General features: G+C 43.1%; 1 protein-coding gene across 42 annotated transcripts in view; it reads right to left on the bottom strand.

The window, feature by feature from the left end:
* The window catches only part of myo9aa (myosin IXAa), a 196,192-nt gene that overhangs the window by 162,153 nt on the left and 6,051 nt on the right, over positions 1 to 27,988 (bottom strand). The window contains exon 1 of one of the 42 annotated variants that reach the window (XM_090223022.1): positions 13,287 to 13,455. The exons of 39 other annotated variants lie outside the window; for them this stretch is intronic. The gene's annotated coding sequence lies outside the window, so the exon portion shown is untranslated. Of the gene's footprint in view, positions 1 to 13,286; positions 13,456 to 27,988 lie in introns of those variants that run through there. 2 more of the 42 variants (XM_090223005.1, XM_090222997.1) reach the window with 2 other exon arrangements.

A 27,988-nucleotide genomic window follows, 5' to 3' on the forward strand; every position in this document is an offset into this window, starting at 1 on the left:
TTCTTACCTGGGAATATTGAAGACTCATGTTAAAAGGAACCACCAGCTTTCATATGTTCTCATGTTCTGAGCAACGTTCTTAAACGTTAGCTTTCTTACATGGCACATATTGCACTTTTACTTTCTTCTCCAACACTTTGTTTTTGCATTATTTAAACCAAATTGAACATTTTTCATTATTTATTTGAGGCTAAATTGATTTTATTTATGTTTTATATTAAGTTAAAATAAGTGTTCATTCAGTATTGTTGTAATTGTCATTATTACAAATAAATAAATCATTAGAATCGTCTGATTAATTGGTATCGGCTTTTTTTGGTCCTCCAATAATCGGTATCGGCATTGAAAAATCATAATCGGTTGACCTCTATTCCAAACACACCAAGACAGTCGTAAAGAGGGCACAACAACGCCTATTCCCCTCAGGAGACTGAAAAGATTTGGCATGGGTCCTCAGATCCTCAAAAATGTCTACAGCTGCAACATTGAGAGCATCCTGACTAGTTGCCTGGTACGGCAACTACTCAGCCTCCGACCGCAAGGCACTACAGAGGGTAGTGCGTACGGCCCAGTACATCACTGGGGCCAAGCTTCCTGCCATCCAGGACCTCTATACCAGGCGGTGTCAGAGGAAGGCCTAAAAAAATGTGTCAAAGACTCCAGCCACCCTAATCAGACTGTTTTCTCTGCTGCGGCACGACAAGGAGGTACCACAGTGCCAAGTCTAGGTCCAAAATGCTTCTTAACAGCCACAAGACTCCTGAACATCTAATCAAATGGCTACCAAGACTATTTGCATTGCCCCCACCCTCATTTTTACACTGCTGCTACTCTCTGTTTATCATCCATCCATATCTCTTTTACCTCTACCTACATGTACGTACATATTACCTCGACTAACCATTGCCCCCGCACGTTGACTCTATGTAGCCTCGCTACTGTTATTTTTGTTGCTCCTTAATTATTTGTTATTTATATTTGTTATTTTTCTTCTTTTTTCTTTTTCTTGTAATTTTCTTAAAAATGCATTGTTGATTAAGGGCTTGTAAGTAAGCATTTCACTGTAAGGTCTACACCTGTGGTATTCGGCGCATGTGACAGACAACATTTGATTTGATGTAATTGAAACTGGGCGTACAGTCACGCCCTCCTGTATGTCGAACCATTTGAATGTAAACTTTTTGTTGTTAATCAAAATGCATTTTTGGGCAGAAATTCCGTCTGGAACATGTGAACTTTCATGGCATACAAGTTTGTTATTTAGGCACATCTGTAAATACGAATAAAATTGTTAAATTACGAGCCTAGTTGGTTTAGCCGCAGAAAAAGGCAGCAACCTTCCCGCTAGTCATGATTGGCTGAGATCATGAGCGGGCTGGACATGCAGAGAGAGGAGTTCGGATTGGTCTGCCATGTAGCATGCTTCTGTAACATGAGCTGGTCAGTATGTGTAGGAAATACTTTCTAATGCCGTTTTTTTTTCAGAAGATATCATCTAGTAGACTGTATAAGTGTTGGCTCTCCACTTTCTGCAGGGCCGAGTTTTGAAATCAGTGGAATTAGAGTATGATAGCCAAGGAGATTCTGGCAAATATGCAGACGGAGTCCCAAAAAAATCCTGTCTCCGGATTACATATTCAAACGAAGGGCAACCATGGCATCCGACACAGTGAGGGAGAAGCATCCAACCATGTATGGACACTTTGAATGTAGCTAGCTACATTCAGATATTACACGTTTCTAATTTTGTCAGAAAGTCGTTTTCATTTCAAGTGTACTTTTAGCTAGCTAGCTAACATTTGCTGGCTGTCTCGCTAGCTAATGTTACGTGTATGATCTGTGTAGTTATATTATTCATATCTCAGAGCCATTTGCATTGCTAGTTATAGCCTAATGTTAGCTAGCTAACATTGAACCTGGTTGGTTAGCTACCTGTAGACTTATGCAAGGTAGTAACGTTATGAGTTGGGATTGTGGTTCATTGTTTAGCTAGCTAGCTACATGTCTACATATGCAAGTAACCATTTCAATAGAATGTTCATGACGTCACTGCGACAACTGTCGATAGACCTAGCTGGAATAAATGAATACACCCGTAGTATAAACCAGCCTTTAGTCATGAAACCTTTGGTTGTTTAGTACATGGCCTCACATGTGAATCCTTAAAGAGCTGGGTGGGGCTAAGTCTTTAGAGGGTGTGAACGATGCTGAATGGGTGTAGACAAATAATTATTGAATGTCCAATACCAGAGCCAATGAGAACCATTTGCCATATGAACATGATTGTGTTTACCACAATTCCTCTCACAATGGATCAGCTAGCAACATACACAGATGCTGCTTTGTCAGTCCAATATACGGTGTTATTTCTGTTGCTAAGGACAAAACTGTTCCTGCCCATAAAAACCTCTATGTGGGGAAAAAAAATGAAAACAGGAAATGGAACAGGGAAGCATATAGGTGGCACGCCATCTCCAGCTGGGTCCTAATACAATGCTGCACCCTTCTCTCCAATTTCCTGCCGGCCTACATTCAACCCCCCCCCCCCCCAAATAGGTTGTGAGCAGCCTTGCCTGCATGCGTCCAACACACACAACGAACACACACACCCCTGCTAACCAGATTGTGTAAGGCTGGGCACACACACACTGGGGGCATTAATGGTGCACTTCGCAGTGTGTGTGTGTGTGTGTGTGTGTGTGTGTGTGTGTGACGGCCGGGTGGTGGAGCAGATGGCCAGTGCACTGCTTAAAGGATAGGGGTTAATAGATTTAGGGTTGTTCTCCCTCCGTGGCTGACTGGCTGGCCATGCCGAACCATGTTCACCACATCAGGTCAATCAACTAATGCTCTCCTCCAGGGAATCACCAGCCCTTAGCAATCACCGCAACTGTCTGGGTGGGGTCTAGAATCTCATCTCCAGTTTGGATTGGAGATGCACAATCCTTTTATTCACAGCTGAGGTAGAGGGGGGGGGGCTTGTGTCAACCCAAGACTGAAGCTGATTATGGGGTGGAGTGCACAATGCTAGAGGATTGTATGTTTGCAGGGTGGCTGGTCATTCTTAAAGTACTGTGTATTGAATAGTAGTAGTACCGTACATGACAACTGTATATTCAATCAAATACAACATAGTATTCAGGTTAAAAACAGTGTAGAGTAGACAATACTCACTGATGATTACAACCAGCAATCTGTTTTTAAACTGCCATTAAAATTACATAACTATAGACCCAAGTCAACACATTCCTTCCAGCAGGAAAATGAGGCTATAGTAGTATACTCTAAAGAACAAAGTGGCCAAGACACTCGTAACCCCATAACAACACGTTACACCGTCAACACACACTGATACAGTGTCAATATGAATCAGTGAACACGGCCAGGGACAGAATATCCCATTTCTGTCGCCACATTCTGAAACTATTATCCATTTGACTGGCAAACAAACAAAAACTGAACACTCTCATTTGCTGAAGCAAATGTCCTGAGACAGAGAGAAGAGAGGGGAGAGAAGAGAGATATACAGATCGATAGACAAGGCCCTGCAAAGACAGAGAGACATAGACAGAGAGAGAATGTCTAAGCCATGATGTAATGGTGCCTGAGGACAGTGAGAGCTGCTGCTGTTTGTGGGGACTAATAGAGGTCCCGTGGTGGACCTTTTCTATTGGTGGGTTCAGTGAGACACAGCACACTGAACCCACAGGGACAAAAATGTCCCGCAGTGTGTGTGTGTCCCTTTCCAAGTTCCCTCAGTAAAAAAAACTGACTCACTAACAGGGAAACAATGGGAAAGGGGTCACCCACTGGGAGGAGGGTAGAATGTATTAGTGCTGACTGATTAAATGGCTGTCGTTGTGAGAGAAGTGGAGGATGGAGTTGGGTCGGTTTAAGTTATTACGTCATGCTTTTGAGAAGCTGTGTGTCAACCGCAAACACACCGACAGCTGACCATGTCAGACAACGGGCATCGTTTCCTCTCCTGTATCAGTTTATTAAGAATGTGTGTATGTATGCATTTACATGGCATAGCATATATGTTCTGGACCATGCATCACCTATAGTACTGCATTAGAACCTAATGGAGAGCCAGACTCCTCCATAATATCTATACTGGTCATGTCCCTCTACAAGGGCTCCAGAGATGTGGGGAAAAAGCCACCAAACACTTAACAAGTCAGAGAAAGGAAATTGCACTTTGGACACAAAACACATTACAACAGTACATTCATACAGCCATGAAGACAAATGCAGAGAACATGGCTTGTGAAAAACAGGCATGAAACACAGAACAGAACAGTCGACTAAGCTCAATGTGCTAAGTGCTTTGGTTTGTCATAACTGGCAAAAACTCTGAGCAGCCAATAGCAAGCCTTAAATTAAAGCTTCTTATGTTTGGCATTATGGATTCTGATAGAATACAGTCAGAGGGGAGAGGCCTTAATTAACCAAACGACTCAATTCATTTCCAAAATTAAGGGTGGGCGGGGGTGTTCTATCACTGGCAGTCCTGGGCATTTATCCAGCGGAGGCAGAGAGGATCATGGGATATCTGGCTGAGTGAGAGGGGGTACAGTAAGCAGGGCAAGATCTGGTCACAAGAGCACAGTAATGAGTCTGGTGTTTGTTGGGAAAAGACAGTTGAAGAGGAGTGACATAACACAGGACTGGGCGCAAGGGGCCCCAAAACCTTTTCCCTTGTGACTCAGCGGCACCATTGTGACTCAGCAGCACCATTGTGACTCAGCAGCACCATTGTGACTCAGCAGCACCATTGTGACTCAGCGGCACCTGTTATGACCTTGTCAACAGGGATGCTACAATTCTCTGTTAAGAGAGTATTAGTGAAGCAGTGTTATCGAGCCAAGCATGGAGTCAAAGACTACTGGATTTGAGCCACTTCTACAGGAGGGAGGGCCCGTCTTATAGGCCACTTCTACAAGAGGGAGGGCCCGTCTTGTAGGCCACTTCTACAGGAGGGAGGGCCCGTCTTATAGGCCACTTCTACAGGAGGGAGGGCCCGTCTTATAGGCCACTTCTACAGGAGGGAGGGCCCGTCTTGTAGGCAACTTCTACAGGAGGGAGGGCCCGTCTTGTAGGCCACTTCAACAAGAGGGAGGGCCCGTCTTGTAGGCCACTTCTACAAGAGGGAGGGCCCGTCTTGTAGGCCACTTCTACAAGAGGGAGGGCCCGTCTTGTAGGCCACTTCTACAGGAGGGAGGGCCCGTCTTGTAGGCCACTTCTACAGGAGGGAGGGCCCGTCTTGTAGGCCACTTCTACAAGAGGGAGGGCCCGTCTTGTAGGCCACTTCAACAAGAGGGAGGGCCCGTCTTGTAGGCCACTTCTACAGGAGGGAGGGTCCGTCTTGAAGGCCACTTCTACAGGGAGGGAGGGTCCGTCTTGAAGGCCACTTCTACAGGAGGGAGGGTCCGTCTTGAAGGCCACTTCTACAGGGAGGGAGGGTCCGTCTTGAAGGCCACTTCTACAGGGAGGGAGGGTCCGTCTTGAAGGCCACTTCTACAGGGAGGGAGGGTCCGTCTTGTAGGCCACTTCTACAGGGAGGGAGGGCCCGTCTTGTAGGCCCGGGACATTGCAAAGCAAAACTTTGCCAAAATACAATAGTGACTCAATTCAACCACTAGTTTCTAACCAATTGGTTGACTGCATAGTCATCAGGGGGATGTTTTCCCTTTTGTCTTGCTTGACCTGACGGGAAAGAACATCTGCAGCTGCTGCCAATGATTCTGTTACAAGTCAGCTCAGAGCAGTAAAACTATTTCAATTGCAAATCAGCCGTGCAACCTCCTCTTCAGTCTCCAACTCCTACAGTCTAATCTCACCGGTAGTTACTTATTATGCAAATAATTATAAACAATACACAAGCAACAGTGTGCCAACACGTAGAATGTTGTCTCATCATTTTCCAAGACCTCGTGTTCCCTCAAAAGGTCGACATTTCAAATATCTCTTTTCATACATTGTTCATTCCAGATCCAGAACAAAACACTGAGGTGGGACATAGAACCTAAAGTTCACAGCACATATCCCAGTATAGGCTACAACATTGCGATTGAACGCCTTCTCCCCAGAGTTTCAAGGACATACCGAACATTCAAATGCCCTCATCTTTTGACTTGAAGAGGAAAAGCAAACATGGACGTGTGCCCCAACTCCTGAAGCAAACTGAAGGGTCTCTGAACCCAACCAATATACAGTACATACCAGACATCATCAAAGTTATGAGTCGGTGGCATTAAGCCACTGAGTCCCTCAAAGTAAAATAAGAAAAGTTTGGTTTTAAGACAGTTCTCGGTATAAGCAGTCATGTTGTTGCTAAGTGTAGCTCTTTCAGGTCTTTAAAACAGAGAGTTGGTGTTCAACCAATCTTCCAGTATGTTGAGGGTGTCTCTGTAGTGAAGAGTAGAGTAGTGTAGCAGTGCACTCACACCTCCAGACATTCCATACCGGGAAGGAGTGTGCCACAAACGTTTTCAGTCACACTGACCATATGTGTGCTGTGTGTATGTGTTGTGACTGTCTCCCCCACTCTCTCACACAGCCCTTATTCTGGCCTCATGACAAGGAAGTGTGTGTCTGTGTGTGTGTGAGAAAGAGAGACGGAGAGATGGAGAGATAACAGAACCTGCCCATAGTCTGTCAGGGGCCTGTCAAAACACACCACAGCCCTATATAGTGGGCAGTAAGCATGTGCTCTCCTTTGCCCTCTCTTCTTTGTCCTTGCCGGTCTATATCCTCTCAGCTCGTCTTTAATCCAATCCTTCACTCTTTTTTATTCCCTTTGCCTTCTTCTCTTTCTTCCCCTGAAATGAGAGCTCAAATCAAATCAAAGTTTGTCACGTGCGCCGAATACAACAGACCGGACAGTGAAACGCTTACTTACAGGTCCTAACCAACAGTGCCATTTTTCAATACAAAATAGGTATTAGGTGAACAATAGATAAGTAAATAAAACAGTAAAAAGACCATGAATAATAACCGTAGCGAGGCTATATACAGGTTAGTCGGGCTAATTGATGTTGTATGTACAGTTGAAGTCGGAAGTTTACCTTAGCCAAATACATTTAAACTCAGTTTTTCACAATTCCTGACATTTAATTATAGTAAAAATTCCCTGTCCTAGGTCAGTTAGGATCACCACTTTGTTTTAAGAATGTGAAATGTCAGAATAATAGTAGAGTACTTACAATAGTAGAGTATTAGTAGTAGAGTATTACAATGTGGTAGCATTCTCTTTAAATTGTTTAACTTGGGTCAAACGTTTCGGTAGCCTTCCACAAGCTTCCCACAATAAGTTGGGTGAATTTTGGCCCATTCCTCCTTACAGAGCTGGTGTAACTGAGTCAGGTTTGTAGGCCTCTTTGCACACTTTTTCAGTTCTGCCCACACATTTTCTATAGGATTGAGGTCAGGGCTTTGTGATGGCCACTCCAATACCTTGACTTTGTTGTCCTTTAGCCATTTTGCCACAACTTTGGAAGTATGCTTGGGGTCATTGTCCATTTGGAAGACCCATTTGCGACCAAGCTTGAGATGTTGCTTCAATATATCCACAAAATTTTCCTTCTCATGAAGCCATCTATTTTGTGAAGTGCAGCAGTCCCTCCTCCGCACCAGTCTATTTCTCCAAAAATTACAATCTTTGTCCCCATGTGCAGTTGCAAACAGTAGTCTGGCTTCTTTATGGCGGTTTCGGAGCAGTGGCTTCTACCTTGCTGAGCAGCCTATCAGGTTATGTCAATATAGAACTCGTTTTACTGTGGCTATAGATACTTTTGTACCGGTTTCCTCCATCATCTTCACAAGTTCCTTTGCTGTTGTTCTGGGATTGATTTGCACTTTTCGCACCAAAGTACGTTCATCTCTAGGAGACAGAACGTGCCTCCTTCCTGAGCGGTATGATGGCTGCGTGGTCCCATGGTGTTTATAATTGAGTACTATTGTTAGTACAGATGAGCGTGGTACCTGCAGGCGTTTGGAAATTGCTCCCAAGGATGAACCAGACTTGTGGAGGTCTACCATTTTTTTCTGAGGTCTTGGCTGATTTCTTTTGATTTTCCCATGATGTCAAGCAAAGAGGCACTGAGTTTGAAGGTAGGCCTTGAAATACATCCACAGGTACACCTCCAATTTACTCAAACAATGTCAATTAGCCTATCAGAAGCTTCTAAAGCCATGACATCATTTTCTGGAATTTTCCAAGCTGTTTAAAGGCACAGTCAATTTCGCGTATGTAAACGTCTGACCCACTGGAATTGTGATACAGTGAATTATAAGTGAAATATCTGTCTGTAAACAAGTGTTGGAAAAATTACTTGTGTCATGCACAAAGTAGATGTCGTAACCGAACTGCCAAAACTATATTTTGTGAACAAGACATTTGTGAAGTTTTAAATGATTCCAACCTAAGTGTATGGAAACTTCAGACTTCAACTGTACATGTAGGTATGGTTAAAGTGCATATATGATAAACAAAGTAGTGTAAAAGAGGGGTTGGTGGGTGGTGGGAAACAATGCAGATAGTCCAGGTAGCCAATGTGCGGGGGCACCGGTAAGTCGAGCTAATTTAGGTAGTATGTTCATGAATCTATAGGTAAATTGACTATGCATATATGATAAACAGAGTAGCAGCAGCATAAAAGAGGGGTTGGGACACACACAGGGTAGCCATTTGATTTGATTACCTGTTCAGGAGTCTTATGACGTGGGGGTAAAAGCTGTTGAGAAGCCTTTTGGTCCTAGACTTGGCACTCCGGTACCGCTTGCCATGCGGTAGCAGAGAGAACAATCTATGACTGGGGTGGGTGGGTCTTTGACAGGGCCTTCCTCTTGACACCTCCTGGTATAGAGGTCCTGGATGGCAGGCAGGTTAGCCCCAGAGATGTACTGGGCCGTACGCACTACCCTCCGTAGTGCCTTGCGGTTGGAGGCCGAGCAATTGCCATACCAGGCAGTGATGCAACCAGTCAGGATGCTCTCAACGTTGCAGCTGTAGAACCTTTTGAGGATCTGAGGACCATTCCCAAATGTTTTTAGTTTCCTGAGGGGGAATAGGCTTTGTCGTGCCCTCTTTACGACCATTCTAGTTGGTTGGTGATGTGGACACCAAGGAACTTGAAGCTCTTAACCTGCTCCACAACAGCCCTGTTGATGAGAATGGGGGCGTGCTCGGTCCTCCTTTTCCTGTAGTCCACAATCATCTCCTTAGTCTTGGTTACGTTGAGGGATAAGGTTGTTATTCTAGCACCACCCGGCCAGGTCTCTGACCTCCTCCCTATAGGCTGTCTCGTCGTTGTCGTGATTAGGCCTACCACTGTTGTGTCGTCTGCAAACTTAATGATGGTGTTGGAGTCGTACCTGGCCACGCAGTCATGGGTGAACAGGGAGTACAGGAGGGGACTGAGCACGCACCCGTGACGGGCTCCAGTGTTGAAGATCAGCGTGGCAGATGTGTTGCTACCTACCCTCACCACCTGGAGGCGGCCCGTCAGGAAGTCCAGGATCCAGTTGCAGAGGTAGGTGCTTAGTCCCAGGATCCTTAGCTTAGTGATGAGCTTTGAGGGTACTATGGTGTTCAACGCTGAGCTGTAGTCAATGAATAGCATTCTCACATAGGTGTTCCTTTTGGCTAGCAGATCAGGTAGATGCTTTGTTTGCAGAGCAAATAGTCCTCTGTGGTGGTGGGCACAGTGAGACCAGTAGTGGGTGCTTTTGTGGGATAATATCCCCACAACCAAGACATGAGGCTCCTGAATCTCCACACCACGTCTAATTCAAACACGGTCTCTGCCTAGCTCCGTCTATTGCTCCCTAGCTAAATGTAACCCTTTATATGTGGCCGTTTTCACTCAACCTTGTGCTCCATACTTCAATCAATGTCACACGAACACAAGTCTTTCAATGTTTGTAACAGTCTAAACGCATTGCCAGAACCATTACTGCAATTGAAGTTGAAATCGTCAAGTTTAAGCTGTAAAGTGTTTGACCTACAAGATGTACAAGATCAAAGTCAACTACGTGAACAGACAACTGCTAGTAGCTCGTTAGTGAATCCAAGCAGATTTGACTTAAGAGAGGGTCTCTAGGGGAGAACAGGCGTCCTGCTAGTAGTACACTTCTGATGTGGTGCGCTGGCAACTCTTCTAAAACACCCTTAGTAAATCCAATAGCGGGCTCTAAAAACACAGCTCTCCGAGGTGAAACTCACAGCTAACCAATTAAATACGGGAAGAGATAAACACGCAAAGACATCAAGTCATTTTTGCTCGTACCTAAATGTTTTTTGTTCCATGACCTTGTTTTAAGATGTTTATGTCATTGTTTGCTGCCAGAAAATCCATTTTACAATGTTAAAGGTTGAAAATGTAGCATACTTGGTGGGCTAGCAGGATATTGCCTCTTCCAGTAAGGGCCTTTTCAATCAAAGTGAATAAACAGATAACCAGTGGAAAACAAAGAAATTATCCATAATTCAGGCACACTGTCATGCTGGGCTGGAAAGGTTCAGGTTGTATTCAACTTTTGGGTTGAGAAGGCAGGTTCTCCAGACTTTGACGATGTAAGGAAAGTGTCAGTAATCTACAGTGAATAAACATGTTACGGCCACAGAGAAAACAACACAACCATGGCCTCTCAGAACTTTGTTCAGACGTCAACTGATGCTCTGATATAAACACACTATCAAAAGCTCTTGATCAAACGACAGCCAGGAATGATGTGAGAAGAGCCAAAGAGAGATTAAACAGTTATAGTAGCTCTACTTTGATGCAGTCTCTCTGATTCACTGCCAGGACCTTAACACATGGCTTGTCATAAACTATTTGTGTACAGCGTATGAACTGTGAGCTGGAAGGAGACACCTGAGTCAGCGGGCCAGGGTCAGCGAGAGGAGAGGAAACATGGCTGCCCCACGCCTTCATAGCCAACAGAAACACTGCCACTGTGCCAGGTCACTTAAAGGGCCGCGCCGTCACCGGCTCCTCCTCTGAGTGGGAGCAGAGATTCTTCAGCCTCCCCGACTTGGCCAAGAGGTTAACTCTTTGATGAAGGGGAAACAGGATGAGATGAGATTGGTGCCTGTATGTCACACCTTCACCTATGCCTAATTGAAGTTCCTTCCTCAATAAATATTGGTGCCCTGTTTACAACTTCATAGATAAGATATCACAAATACCTTAGTAATTCAATCACAATGTCTAAAAGAGACAGGCCTAGGCATAGATATTGAGAAATAAAGTCAAGCAGAGTTTGGGCTTACACAAAGTGCAATAACGCTAACCTGTTAACCTAGCAGGGTAGCATGCTAGCATGTGGCTAACCCAACTGACACATCCCTTCCAAACTTCACCGTTCTCACTGTAATTACAGCTGACCAAAGGTTCCCTGGGTCTGTGTGCACGACACAGCACATAGATAATAGTGGGTATTCTAAATTAAATACAACTGCCATGCTAACTCCCTCCACATGCCTGCTACAATAGGAACATGCTTGCCTTACGCTAAGCGCCGACAGGTGTGTGGTGGTGGCACAACTGTGAATTTGCACTCGTACACAAATATGAAGTTGTCTCGCTGAGGAGGCCCGGAGGATCTTGTTTGGTTGGTCAGGGTGACAGTGCCATGTGTCACTGCTAAAATAAGAGCCGAGATTGGCCATGCTGGTTCTATTATTAGTACAGAGTCCAGTTAGCACAGTGTGTGGTCACAGAACAAGGAGCGCTCGCTCGCTAGACAAAGGGGGAAGATGTACTAGGAATGATCGGATGCTAGACTGTGCTGATCCTGTTCAAAATTGCTCTAATGCCACATTCAAGGAAGAAAACAGAATTATGAGATTACAATAAAATATGTATAGAAATAAACGGCCTATCGTTAAATGTAAAAGGTGGAAAGAAATGTCAAGCCTAAATAGCTTTTTTATAGCCTTGTAAAACTCGCAACTCTTGAAGAGAGACATCCGGGCCTGGCCAGTGACAAGCCAGGACAAACAGAGTCTGTAGCAGGGAGAGCATGTCACTACTTAGCCAAGAATTACTACACCCGTAGCCATGTGTATAGCCATGTTCATTGATTTCTTAATGTGGACTTTATAATGAAAGGACACCATTTCATTTCAGCAGTTAAAATGTCAACGTAACCTAGTAGTCCACTGGTCAACAAAGACTCCAACTTTGAAGAATAAGGCAGCTTAACCTAAATCAAAGATGGCCACCATAATAGCGTTCTCTAATGAGCAAATCTTTGTAACTCTTGAGGTAGGTCGCAGGACTTTCATTTCTATCAACATGGCCAGCCTTCAATGGGCAATGCTGTCCCCTCTCTACATACAGTAAGGGGATGGTTCATGGGCCTTTCAGAAAATACTAGTCACTCTGGGCCAAACAATCCAATAGACTGTCATGCCAGTGAACTCAAAGGCGGGTTCCTGAAAGGAACTGCTATTAATACCACTGAAGGGGTTTGCATGGAAAAGAGCACTGGAGACAGGGAGAGTAAACAGGACCACCCCTGCGTGGTCGCAATGGCGAGGCCTACTTCCTTCATCCACTCCCAGGACAATGACCCCGGCATGGGCGAAGCAGGAAGCATGTTTCAGGGGGCTTCTCCACAGCAACAACACCGTGACATTGTTACAGCTCCCTTTCCACTTTCTACTGATAGCAACGCATGAACCTCCTTATGAACTTTTAAGTGTCTTGTTTGATGCTACAATGTTCCCAGTTTGAGGAACTTTAACTCTTTGGGGGTCAAATTGATGCCGTATGTCAACGTTCAACATCTAGCTACAAAATGGTAGCCAACAGGGGCTCTTAAATTCCCTGCCCTTTAAGTCAAAAAAGAGAAGATTACACAAAATACTATGACAAAAGAGGAAATAAAACATTGATGTGTGTCTCTGAACTACAACAGACAGGAACATGATCAAACAGGGCATCCCAACCGGAGAGGGATTCTCACAGCAGACAGCCAACTGTGAGGAGACTGCCAGAGCTTCCTGTCAACAGACACTACCTAGAAAACAGTACGGATGGACAGACTGCCAAACAGGTCCGTGGGTCAGACAGCATGTGAGCTTTTTCTGGAGGACTCTCACCATTCCCACGCTCCTCTGACTGGCTGCAGACAGAGCACCGGCGAAGGACGTAGATAAGGTTACAGACACCTGTCAGGAACCTGGGAGAATAACACACAGATCTGGCCCTTTCCAAACCTCTCCTCTCTCTAACCCTAACCCAGAAGAATACAACACATACCAGAATTCTTACCCTTTCCAAACCTCTCTCGCTGGTTCTCACTGTCGTGCAGTTGCTCTCTCCCACACCATCAGTCTCCCACTCAGTCCCCCTCTCTGTCCGTCTCCCCCTCTCTGTCCGTCTCCCCCTCTCTGTCCGTCTCCCCCTCTCTGTCCGTCTCCCCCTCTCTGTCCGTCTCCCCCTCTCTGTCCGTCTCCCCCTCTCTGTCCGTCTCCCCCTCTCTGTCCGTCTCCCCCTCTCTGTCCGTCTCTCTGTCACAGCTGAAAGGTGAGAGTTCTATAGTTAGTTATAAAGTGTCCATGTGAAATCATTCAGAACTAGACACAGTAAGAGGTGATGATAGAGGGCATTCCAACAGTAAACCATTAAAAGGATGCCAATCATACCATACAACCAAATAAGTATGAGGTTGCCTGATCCAAATGGGCTGCGTTTACACAGGCAGTCCAATTCTGATATTTTGACCAATCACATCAGATCTTTTCACATCAGATATTTTTCAGAGCTGATCTGACTGGTCAAAAGACCAACTAGTGAAACAAATACAGAATTGGGATGCCTGTGTAAACGCAGCCATGGTGTCAGAGATATCAGTATCATCTGGATGAAGACTTGGCAAGAACAACATCTGTGTTACAAATGGAACTTAATCATTAACAGCATGAATCTGCTACACTGGGGTATTAACATACTTTAACATTAGTATAGGGGAGGAGTAGGATGTTCCTTTCTCAGGAAAGAGAAATCTGTCAAAATTGGCCATTCTCGGGCCGGTGACGCAACTTAGGAAATGGCGGCCTAGTTTTTCGTACTGCACATCGGCTGGGTATTTCCCCCCCTTACGCAAAATGGAAAAGGGGAGATAGGAAAAGGTTGCGGAGCTACAACAGCCCGTAACAAGACAGCAGAAGATATAAATCGTAGATGAACCCGAAATAGCTGAAATGATGGTTCTTTTGCTGCTGCTATCTTATTTGAGCTAGCATTAGCTATTTCGGGTTCATCTACGATTATATCTTCTGCTGTCTTGTTCCGGGCTGTTGTAGCTCCGCAACCTTTTCCTATCTCCCCTTTTCCATTTTGCGTAAGTTATTATAATGCTCAGAGTAAATGCTCACAGGCTTACGAGAGGAACTTCGAGAAGATGTAAGAAAATAACGAAATGAGTTCAAGGAAGACATTAACCAGAAACTGGAAGAAAACAAACTTCAGCATATCTACAATAATGGGGGACGCAGAACATCGCATTGGGGAAACGGACACATGGAACTCAGCAGTCAAGGAAATACTTGAACAGTCACTGAAAAGCCAACACGCACTACAGGCAAAAGTGACAGAACTCGAAGGTTTCTCACATCGAAACAGACTTTATAACGTAGTAGAGGGCGCAGAAAAAGACTCTGCCCAACTTCGTGGAGGGTCTATTCAAGGGCATACTTGAAGACGACACGGACCTGGGAATCGAGAGAGTACACCGAGCTCTGGCCTCACAACCCCCCAGCGGCGCCCCACCAAGATCCATAGTAGTACGGTTCCTAAAAGTCTCAGTCAAAGAGAAAGTCTTACATGCAACCTGGAAAAAGCCTGTTAACATCCAAGGCCAACGAGTGTTCTTTGATCATGACTACGCGAGAGAGATACTGAAAAGGAAAGAATACACGGCCATTAATAAAGCACTTAGAGAGAAGGGTATTCGCTTCCAAACACCATACCCGGCAAAAAATGCAGGTATTTCTGGAAAATGGCCCGGTTACATACGAGCATGCAGACGAGGTGGCTGAGGACCTCAAGTCAAGGGGCTTCCCAGTGGAGTATACCGCCAGGAGAAAGGCAACATCACCAGCGGAAAGACTCGAGCAGGCTCTCCCATGGATCATTGTTGACAAGCAGGGTCATGGAGAAAGAGGGAAACCATCTCGGCGAGAGGACGTTCACATCCGAGAGAGACTCAGGCATTTCCAACGGGAAGATGGAAGTCACTGAATCGGATTTAACAGAATTAATAGTTACCGCGAGCTGTTAAGACGTTGAGTTGTTATGGTTGACATTGCAATAGGTAAAATATATCCCCTATTTTCCCCCAATGCTGAACAAGGCTGAGTAGCCAAAAGCATGTGTTCTTTACGAACACACTAAGTAGCGTCACGTTAAAAACATATATATTAGCTAAGGATTAATGACACATTGACAACGGGGCGACAGAAGGGCATATCAAGGGGAGGATTCATGATATGCAAGCATGACCGATATAGTTCTCACTTGTAATTAACCGATGTGTATAAGCGATGAAATAGGAGCACTTATTATTTTCGGTCCCACCAGGTCTTGTTTGTGACTACGTCACGCATTTTCCTATCTGAGCGAGGGGCCCATCCTGCGGACAGGATCATCCCCTCAAACCCCAGAGGCAAGAGACAGTCCTCTGACATGGGAGTCCAAATACCAAAGTATTTTACCACTTTGGTTTACTTTATTATCGTTCTTGATTTTTCATTCATTTTTAGGGTCATGATAAGCAGGCAGATATGGTGCACAGGGTTTTTTGTTTATATCGATGCATCATCGGGAATTTAAGGTCATAAGTCTCAATGTAAACGGGCTGGGGAGTGCCATCAAGAGAAGTAAGGTAATAGCAAAGATGAGGAGAGAGTTGACATACTATTCTGGCAGGAAACTCACTTATCCACACCTGAACACGAGAAACTCAAGAAATGGGATATAGGAACACTTTTTTTTCTTCTTACAAAATGGTAGAAGGGGAGTTGCAATGTTGATCCCAAATTCAGTTAAGTTTGAGTTTATGTCAGAAATAAAAGACGAGGGTAGATTTATACTTGTTAAATGTAAACTGGATATACGCACCCCCAGGGAGTGACACGGTCTTCTACGGGAAGGTGTTTGATTTAGTTGCTACAGAAACCACTGGCACTCTTACCTGTGGAGGGGACTTCAACACTATTCTAAACTCAAAATTGGACAGCACAAACCAAAATAGGAAAATGAGCCTAGTTGCCAAAAAGATCAATAGGATACTGCAGGATCTAGGACTGCTCGATGTATGGCGTGACACCCACAAGACCGATAAGGAATATACTTTTTACTCAGCCCGCCACACTGAATAGTCCAGGTTAGACTACTTTTTTATGTACCGTTCAGATAGACACAGGCTTGAGGATTGTAGGATCGGGCAGAGCGACACAGGCTTGAGGATTGTAGGATCGGGCAGAGCGACTTATCAGATCATAATGGAGTTTACCTTACTCTACACCTTGATAGCAAACCAAGAAATACTATATGGAGACTTAATACAAGCATGCTGAATGATCCAGCATTCAAGGAATCAATAAAGACAGAATTGAACATCCATCTGGAGAATAATGATAATGGGGAAGTATCTCCTGCTATATTGTGGGATGCAGCTAAGGAGGTTATTAAAGGGAAGATCATAGCCACATCATCTCTCAAGAAAAAGATTAAAGCACAGAAGCTGCTGAAATTACAGGAAACCCCAAGAAACTTAGAACGATCTCATAGTCAATACAAAAACCCTCTTATATTACGAGAGATTCAAAAAAGGTAAAACAGGAAATTGACCAGATTTATAGAGAAGAAGTAGGGAAAAAGCTTAGGTTCCTGAAACAACGATATTATGAAGCAGGCTCAAAGGCAACCAAATTACTAGCATGGAGACTCCGGAAACAACAAGCACAGAAAACCATTTTCAAAATAAAAGACCCCAAAACAAAAAAGATCACATGCAAATTAGATTAAATACAGAATGCATTTGAATCCTATTACACAAATCTGTACAAGCAACCAGAGAAGGCAGATGCACAGACAATAGAGAACTTTTTGAACTCACTTGATCTCCCCTCAATTGGGACAGAGCAAAATGATAGACTAACTTTAGAAATATCCACCGAAGAAATGAATAAAACAATATCTCAACAAAAAGTCAATAAGTTTCCAGGCACTGATGGCTTCCCTTCAGAATGGTTCAAGACCTTCAGAGAACAACTAACACCTCTACTTAAGGCCTGTTTTAACTGGACTCTGAGGGAGGGGGGTCTCCCACAGTCATGGAGAGAGGCCATCATATCAGTAATTCCAAAAGAGGGTAAAGATAAGAAAGAATGCAGTTCATATAAACCTATCGCAATTCTTAACACAGATTATAAACTATATGCATCAATAATAGCCAAAATAATGAAGTGAACATAAGATATGCATGTATGCTGATGACGTTCTGTTATTCCTTAAAGACCCAGGCTCAAGTGTACCTAGATTGATGGATGTTTTACAAACATTTGGAACATATTCAGGGTATGTGCTTAACGTACACAAGACCCAAACCCTAGTATATAATTATACCCCACAGGAAGAGCTGAAGAGTAGGCATAACTTCACCTGGACCTCTTCATTCATTAAATATCTGGGAGTAAATTTACCTAAAGATACACCCAAACTTTATGACATGAATTACGATCACATTAACAAGAAAATATATGATGACCGAGACATGTGGAATTCACTTCCCTTAGATCTTAGTAGTAGAATTGAAACAATCAAAATGAACCTCCTGCCAAGGTTACTGTATTTGTTCCAATCACTGCCCATAGAAATCCCGCCTAAACAGTTTAGGGAATGGGATAAACGGATATCAAGGTTTATCTGGAACAGTAAAAGACCAATAACTAGATATACAACATTAGTTACCAAAAAACTGTGGGGGTATGGCCTTACCAAACCTAAAAGATTATTATGTGTCAGCCCAATTGAGACGTCTGGTGTGTTGGTGCAATTCAGAATACGAATCCAAATGGAAAGACATCGAGACTACTCTGACAGGGATACCCATACAGTCAGTTTTGGGAAATAAGGACATGGTAAAATAAATAGACAATAGACAAAATCAGTGGATTCATTTCTCTCTGAAGACATGGTTTAGGGTAGTTAAGCAAAATTATTTAGACAGAGAGATCAAACTGCTGAGTTGGCCCGCATACGACCCCAACTTCATCCCTGCAACTCAGGACAGCAGATTTAAACAATGGACACAGAAAGGCATCACATCATTCAGTACAATTATAAGGAATGGGGACCTAGATAACTTCCAGGACCTAAGTAAAAAAAACATGGCCTGGATAAACAAGATTTTTACAGATACCTACAAGTTCGACACTATTTCTTAAGGGAGATAAGTGACTGACCCTCGAGCACCTCCAAAATGAATCCAAGTATTCACTAACGCATACAACTTGGGGAGTAACAAAAAAACTATTTCAAATCTCTACTTGGGTATTCAATCCTCAAAGAAACATTCTACAAACTGTATTAAAAAGAAATGGGAGGAGGAACTTAACATTGAAATAACTGATGAAACATGGTTGAACATATTAGAGACTCAACAAATCTCCACCAACTCAAGGTCATGGAGAGAATTCTGTTGGACGAATGTCATACGTTTCGTCATAACACCTAAACTGAAATCAAAACAGACTGGCTCACTACACCCTTGTTGGAGAGAATGAGGTCTATGGAGGGCGGACCACTCTCATATCTTTTGGACTTGCCCCGCAATCGAAACTTACTGGGGAGAAATAAGCTCTAACATTGGAAAACTAATGGGATTTGACATAGAACAAACATTCATTTCTTTGTTCATGGGTGAAATACCTGATAACTTACACAATAGAGAAACGTACCTCTTGAAGGTCCTACTGGCAGCCAGTAAAAAGGCTATCACTAGGAAATGGCTACAAAAAGACCCTCCCACAGTGACACAATGGATAGACATTGTAAAAGAAATACACCACATGGAGCGTATGACCTTTAAGAACTCAACAGGAGAGAGGTCAAGAATACTGGGAAAAATGGGTTTCGTACATGGAAAAGGTCTAATTCAAAGATGTCAATGTAACTAATATGATGATATGATGATGAAGGTATGAAGTGCACTGTAACTGCCAGATATTTTTTAAAGCATAAAAATAAAACAAATTGGCCATTCTCTAATCTCCAGACAGTTGTGGATTTCTTTGCCAACACGTTTTATAAAAAATTAAGACATGGGGGAACTAGCTGGCATGGAATATATAGTCATCACACAGATTTGTTTAAAAACATTTCCTGGTAAAGGCACTCATCAATTCACACTGGAAAGAAGTTCAGTGTGTGTGTGGCAGGAAGCCCACAGCAACTGAATAAAGAACACCCTTGAGCTCATGTGTAGCTGGCTTGTACACCTCTTTAGAAGTTTGCCAAGTCTAACCACTAGAAAGGTATCACCTCAAGCACAAATCTGTCTGGTGGTGAGTTGCATGGCAAAGGACTGTATGATGCCAAGCAGGGTCGGGGTCAATTCCATTTCAATTCAGAAAGTAAAACCTATTCCATTTCTCTTCAATGAGGAAAATGTACTCTAAAGAGAACTTCAGTGTACTTCTTGAATTGAAATGGAATTGACCCCAATCCTGATGCAAACAGCCTCTACTGGGAAAGTTGGGAACCACTCGACTCTAGAGGAGTGAGTGGGGCGATGTCAGAGCATCCACTCCGCCGGTGTTGAAAGCAAGCAGCTGGGGTTGGTCAGAGGGAGAAAAAGCAGCTGAGAGGGAGTGGAGAGGAGGGTGAAGAAGAAGAGACAGGGAGGTTACTGTAGGAGGTATCAGTGACCTGGATTACACACACTCCATTACCCTATAAGAATGGTAGCCATAAGGCCAAGGCCTGGTTCAGCTCAGCAGGTCCTGGCCTGGGGGCAAGGCAGCTTCAAGGCAAGAGGAGGAGCTGGGCACCAGCGGGTGGACTCTTCCAGACACTATGGCTGGTAAATACAGTAATAATTTGCTATTTAACTGATTATGGCAGTAGACAGATTATGCAATAGTCATGTATAAACACCTTACTCTGCGATTAAAAACACCTGGTTTTCTGAGAAATGCATCTTAGAAATAGTTCACATACAAACATTATATGTCCGAACTCAAACAAATATGCTTCCCAGAAATAACAGTCGCTGTGGTAGAAAATTTATTTTGATGGGTGGTTTTCTGCATTTATCAGAGTGCCATCAGGATTATTATTATTAGGGAAACCGTTCTTCTTAGAAAGCATGTACATCGCCTTGCAAAAGTATTCACCCACCTTGGCATTTTTCCTATTTTGTTCCATTACAACCTGTAATTTAAAAATGTTGTTTTATTTGGATTTCATGTAATGGACATACACAAAATAATCCAAATTGGTGAAGGGAATAAAATAAAACAATTGGAAAAGTGGTGCGTGCATATATATTCACCCCCTTTGCTATGAAGCCCCTAATTAAGATATGGTGCAACCAATTACCTTCATGAGGTCACAAAATTAGTTCAATAAAGTCCACCTGTGTGCACGTCACATGATCTCAGTATATATACACACCTGTTCTGAAAGGCCCCAGTGTCTGCAACACCACTAAACAAGGGGCACCACCAAGCAAGCGGCACCATGAAGACCAAGGAGCTCTCCAAACAGGTCAGGGACAAAGTTGTGGAGAAGTACAGATCAGGGTTGGGTTACAAAAAAATATCAGAAACTTTGAACATCCCACAGAGCACCATTAAATCCATTATTAAAAAATGGAAAGAATATGGCATCACAACAAACCTGCCAAGAGAGGGACGCCCACCAAAACTCACACACCAGGCATGGAGGGCATTAATCAGAAGCAACAAAGAGACCAAAGATAACCCTGAAGGAGCTGCAAAGCTCCACAGTAGAGATTGGAGTATCTGTCCATAGGACCACTAAGCCATACACTCCACAGAGCTGGGCTTTATGGAAGAGTTGCCAGAAAAAAAGCCATTGCTTAAAGAAAAAAATAAGCAAACACATTTGGTGTTCGCCAAAAGGCATATGGGAGACTCCCCAAACATATGGAAGAAGGTACTCTGGTTAGATGAGACTAAAATTGAGCTTTTTGGCCATCAAGGAAAACGCTATGTCTTGCGCAAACCCAACACCTCATAACCCAGAGAACAACATCCCCACAGTGAAGCATGGTGCTGGCAGCATCATGCTGGCAGCATCATGCTGTGGGTATGTTTTTCCATCGGCAGGGACTGGGAAACTGTTCAGAATTGAAGGAATGATGGATGGCGCTAAATACAGGGAAATTCTTGAGGAAAACCTGTTTCAGTCTTCAAGAGATTTGAGACTGGGACGGAGGTTCACCTTCCAGCAGGACAATGACCCTAAGCCTACTGCTAAAGCAACACTTGAGTGGTTTAAGGGGAAACATTTAAATGTATTGGAATTGCCTCGTCAAAGCCCAAACCTCAATCCAATTGAGAATCTGTGGTATGACTTCAAGGTTGCTGTACACCAGGAGAACCCATCCAACTTGAAGGAGCTGGAGCAGTTTTGCCTTGAAGAATGGGCAAAAATCCCAGTGACTAGATGTGCCAAGCTTATAGAGACATACCCCAAGAGACTTGCAGCTGTAATTGCTGCAAAAGGTGGCTCTACAAAGTATTGACTTTGGGGGGATTAATAGTTATACACGCTAAAGTTATGTTTTTTAGTCTCATTTCTTGTTTGTTTCACAAGAAAAAATATTTTGCATCTTCAAAGTGGTAGGCATATTGTATGAATCAAATGATACAAACCCCCCCAAAAATCAATTTCAATTCCAGGTTGTAAGGCAACAAAATAGGAAAACATCCAAGGGGGGTTAATACTTTAGCAAGCCACTGTAAATGTTTTAATCAAACTATTATATTAAATCGGATTATCAAAAAAAAAAAAGTTTTTAAATCGCATCAACCGTTCTCACTAACACGCAAGCGCACACATTCAAATAAAATGATTGATCTCACACACGTGATCAGCGGGTGTAGCTAAATGCTTGTGCTTCAAGCTCCGACAATGCAGTAATATATAAAATGACACAACATATACCCAATACACACAAATCTAAGTAGGAATGAATTAAGACTATTTACATGCGGACGAGCGATGTCAGAGCGTAACGGACTAAGATACAGTAGAATAGTATAGAATACTATATATACACACACATATGAGATGAGTAATGCAAGATATGAACAATGCAAGTTCGAGAGACAATGACTGAGCAAACACCAGAACTCATGTCCTGTTTCACAGCTGTCTGCTGAGGACTTCTGCTCCCATTACAATGCCAGAGATACAACCTGCCTTGAATATTCAGTGCCAACAGATCTGAACTGATAAATGGTCTGTTTCCTGCTCGATGCCTCCGTCAGTCGTTGGAATGATGCGGCCATGCAACCAACTGAACACAAACAGTCTTTAGACCTGCAGGGTATGAAGATCTGAATCAAATTAACCATCACAGTCAATTAACTGTGTTGATGTTGATCGAATTATCTGCGGGATGATTCCTTTGTGAGACATTAATTACATAACCACACTGCAGTTGTCACTTGTGATGTCTTGATTCATAACTGTATCCCATACTATGGAAAATTACAAAAGGACAATTTTGCTTAACGTTTTAAAAAGACAGTGTACCTTTACAGACAAATAAACAGCCGTAGCTGGGTGCTTCCAATGGGTATATGACTGTGGTAGAGAACTTCTTTGCCTGGCTCTTGCGGTCATATAATACGACCATTATTCTGCATTGTGAATTGACGTGGAATTGTATGATTTTTCTTAACGTAAAAAAGAAAGGCTACACACATCTAAAGTAAATGTTTAAATACAGCCTTTTTTAAATCAGTTTTCCATTAAAAACAATAAGAAATAATGGTCGTATTATATGACCGCAAGAGCCAAGCAATGAAGTTCTGTACCAGTCATATACCCCTTGAAAGCACCCAGCTACGGCATGTTTGTTTGTCTGTCTGTAAAGGTACACTAAGGCTTTTTAAATGCGGACACAAAACCTTCTCTGGAGATAGTTTCCAAGCGCCACTGAACGGGTATTTTACTTGTTTGTAAAGGAATGCAGCTTCTGGGGCGTGACTACCGTCCATCACTAGGCAACCAGAACTGTCAATCAAATAATCTCATACTACCTGCGCGCAGCCTGCCTGTTTGTTAAATACTGTGATTTAAATCAAGACATTTAGTAGAAAGAAGACATCTTTTGCTAGGAAGCGACTCTTAAGATTTTGGAAAGGAGTGGACTGATTTAGTTTCCAATACTTCCAAGAACACTCGCATCTTTCATATAGAGCTAGCGAGGGACAAAGAGAGGAGAGGAGCACATTACAGGCCGGTCGGTTTTGTCTAGAAGGCATACACTTTGGTCAAATGTTACTTTTCGTAGGTTTAGGAAAACGCATACAGCAGGTTAGGAGAATTAACGTAGCAGGTTCGGATCATTTGATAAAGGTTAGGGGGGGTTAGCTGAAATGAAAAAATATATATACTTTTTAAGACAAATTTGACAAAAGATGTATCCCTTCTAGACATGACCAGGCACGTTGGCCACCAGGCAGACAGGAGTCAGAAGGCACTAGGCCTATCTATCAGCAATCAAAAGCTGTATCTTGCAATGGAATGCTGTATTTCGCAATTTCTTGGCTTGCAACTTCAGTAAAGCAGGGCCTATCATCAATTAATAGGTTAGGATATTTTACAGGCAATAGACCGACGACTGAACACACACTCGCATCATTAGCGAAGAGCAAGCGAGCCAGCAGCAGTGTTATTTTAATTTAGTGAGGAGAAAAAACAAAATAACAGTTTTTCCCGTTTGTGAACGTAAGAAAAGTCCCTCCCTTAATCCACACTGGAGGGCGTACAACTTTTAGTATAATAAAAAAAAGGTTTAGACTGAAAGATGCTCAAAGATACAACCCAGCCATATGAGGTCATGCTGTGCAAGGTAATCCTGAGTTCCATCATAAACGTATCCGGTTCAATTCAAATCAACTGGAGTCGTTGGCAGTCTTATAGTACACACACTCCATAACAGAATCCATAGCTGTGTTCGAATACCCATACTAACATACTGTATACTACATACTTAATGAATATATAAGTCTGTAAACGAACGGTATCCTTTCAGTTGAGCATACTAGCGCTTCGCCTGTCTACAGGAAGTTGATGCTGTTGCTATGCAACCTCTTGCTAGCCTGTTAGCATAAATTACTAGCTAGGCATCAAATGGTATTGGTCACATACACATATTTAGCAGATGTTATTGCTGGTGTAGCAAAATGCTTGTGTTCCTAGCGCCAACAGTGCAGTAGTATCTAACAATTCACAACAATACACATAAATCTAAAATAAAATAATGGAATTAAAAAATATATAAATATTAGGAAGCGCAATGTCGGAGTGGCATTGACTAAAATACAGTAGAATATAATACATTATATACATATGAAATCATTCAACTTTGGGTGTGTAAATTCAATCTGTAGTGCCAGCGTGCGCCCTGGGTCAATTCAGAGCGTTTTGCTCTTCGATCGTACAGAGCGCACAATAGACACTAGTGGAAGAGTGGGGTTGATCAGAGCGGCAGTCAAGCACCCAAGCTAACTGGCTAACTTGCTAGCTACTTCCAGACACAAATGAGAGAACACTGACCATTTTACTCGACCTGGTTAGGTTGTTTTCATGTTATCCAGAGTTTTGGTGACTAACTGTGCTGCTAGCAACAATTTAATTACGCCATTGGTTTCCCATGTATAACAAAACGGTATAGCTTATTCATTGGCAGCCATGATGGCACTAACGCAATATTCATCATATACAGTACAATGGGCAGGCTATGACATTAACTGCAGGGCTGAATGTTAAGCACATCTGCTTAGCGCATCAGATACAACATGACCTCTAACTATAGGTCAGTGTTCAGAGGGCTCTCAGAGACTCTTCAACATGACGACGGGCCTGACTGATCGCTGTCAGTCTGCAGCCAGACGACGCTCTTTGAAATATGAGACGAATGGTGCAGTCAGAGCAGCAGTGGAAGGAGGGACGCAGAAATCTGAAACAGTGGCCACATTGATCCATGCTTTGTTTGAGATGAACGTATGGAAAGAAACTTGAGAACTTTTGAGCTTCACAATTCTTGTGGCAGTCCTAGGTCTTACAGAGGCCACATCAAACATTACCTTTGTAATTTTACACAAATGTGTTTTTTCCCCCCAAAGCAAAGTATAGATTTAGTGTAAAAATCTGTCCATAAGTCACTATTATACTGAATCGAAGCTCAGCCAGTTTCACATTGATTAATTCAACTAGCATCTTGACCAATTAGCCAGGAACTTGTTTCAGGAAGGGATCTAATTCGTCTTCAAAAAGGGACTTATCATCCAAAATAGTGACAGCTCAGGTGTTTTTTTTTCTCTGAACAACAGCGTGCTGCCTTGAATAAGATGGTCACAGCAGTCCAGTGATCCTATTGGGAGTCCATTTTCCCAGATTTACATTGGCCCCACCTCCAGAAACACTTGGAGCGAATGTTAGCCTCCGTGCCTGTAACTTTCACAGCTCGCCTGGAGTTGTGTGACATGACCAGGGGAAGCATTTTCCGTGCTAAATGGGCGCGCAGTGAGTGAACAAAGGAATGAGAGGTGGAAAAAGACCGTGGAACACCAGACAAGGTCTGACTGGAAAGTTAGCATAAAACAGGCCTAGTTTTTACTCCTACAGCCAGAATAAACTGACAAGAAGACCATGTTGAGAAAGTTCTAAATAACCCATCTATTGTGATAGAATATCAGAGTGCTTGTTGTTTACACACCCGCCCCCAAAAGGCATCCTTATATTCAAGAAAACAAGATCCAGCTGTAGGAAATGTTCATCTTTTTATTTTGTAACATTAGCCAGTAGCCTATTGCTGGCAGATGAAGGTTAATATCTCAGGCCCACATACGCAATAGGCAGACCACGGTCCGAATCTGGACCCAGAACGGGGTCAATACAGAACAAGGGTCCCGACTAATAAAAAAAATATAACCAAATACAAAAAGGTAAATGTTTTAACTCAGTCGAACCCCTTGTATAATATGAACACACATAAGACATTGCAAAATGTGTAGAATTGCAGGAAATAAGCTTTGAAAAGTGCAAACTTCTCTCTTTGCCAACAAGAGGGGTGTGAACAGTTTGAGGTCACATGGGTTGCTAGGTTGGGGTTTATTACTACGCCGACTACGGGACCTTTGCCAATTATATAGTAAGGGAGGGCGGGGGGGGGGGGGGGGGGATGTTCATCAATGCAATTGTAAACTCTATAGGTTGGTATAATGTTTTTAGGATTTGGGCTTATTTCATAAAATAGTAGGAAACAACTTTACCATCATCAACATCATGTTGTCAAATTTACTTTAGACAGATGGCAATGACATTAGCTTGCAAAGTTCATCAAAAATAGCTGGCAATGCTAACGTTAGCTAGCTAAAATCTGGAGGTCTCCCCTCAATCTTAGCTACCTAGTTAAAGTAATACTACATCTAAAGTCAATCTGGTGACATCAAAATAATAAAAAGCTTTTCCTAATAATGATTTGCCTTCTTAAGAAATGTCATTGTGTTTTCAAGCCACAGTAATGCACTTTAGAACAAATATTCATCAGCACCCAATAAGGATGTATTGAGCAGAACGCTCAGTTGGGCATCAGTCCTAAAACAAACATTCCAAAACATATTGTCACGCATCATGCAACCAATGAATTAAATTACTACTAGAGGGACTATGTCATAAACCCTTAAAGTTCCATAATGGAGTGAAAATGGCCAGATAAAGCTTATTTGAAAGAAAATAAAACAGATCTGATTATATAAAGTGATCTATAACAGCTGTAGATGTAAAATATCAATCAAATGTATTTATTTATTTATTTATAAAGCCCTTCTTACTTTATAAATATGTGACAAAGTGCTGTACAGAAACCCAGCCTAAAACCTCAAACAGCAAGCAATGCAGGTGTAGAAGCCCGGGAATGACGTGACCCCGACACATATGGGGACATCATGGTTTCATTTATTTGACATTCAGAGGCTGAGCTACAACCTTCTACAGCAGAGGAGACAAAAAATACACTTTGCTTGGGAAGTAATCTAATTATTTCACTACCATTTGATTAAGCTATTCACTTTCTGTACAATAGAAGATGTTTAACCTCAGACAGCTTTTAGCGAAACACTTGACCTTCTCTCATTGGGATAAGCCACGGAAGAAGAATAGCCAGAAGTTAAATGTAACATTTTTGGAGAAATATGATAAGATGAACGAACACATATCTCGGTGTCCATTTTATTTTATTTTTTATTATTTTACCCCTTTTTCTCCCCAATTTTGTGATATCCAATTAGGTAGTTAGTCTTGTCCCATCGCTGCAACTCCCGTACGGACTCGGGAGAGGCGAAGATCGAGAGCCGTGCGTCCTCCGAAACACAACCCAACCGCACTGCTTCTTGACACAATGTCCGCTTAACCCGTAAGCCAACCGCACCAACGTGTCAGAGGAAACACCGTACACCTGGCGACCGTGTCAGCGTGCATTGCGCCCACCACAGGAGTCACTAGTGTGCGATGGGACAAGAACATCCCCGCCGGCCAAACCCTCCCCTAACCCGGAGGACACTAGGCCAATTGTGCGCCGCCTCAACGGTCTCCCAGCCGCGGCCGGCTACGGCAGGGCCTGGACTCGAACCAGGATCTCTAGTGCGATGCAGTGGCTTAGACGACTATGCCAATCGGGAGGCCCTTCGGTGTCCATTCTTATC

The sequence above is a fragment of the Oncorhynchus mykiss genome, chromosome 26, assembly GCF_057628025.1.
Source record: "Oncorhynchus mykiss isolate SJ-2025 chromosome 26, ASM5762802v1, whole genome shotgun sequence".
NCBI lineage: Eukaryota > Metazoa > Chordata > Actinopteri > Salmoniformes > Salmonidae > Oncorhynchus > Oncorhynchus mykiss.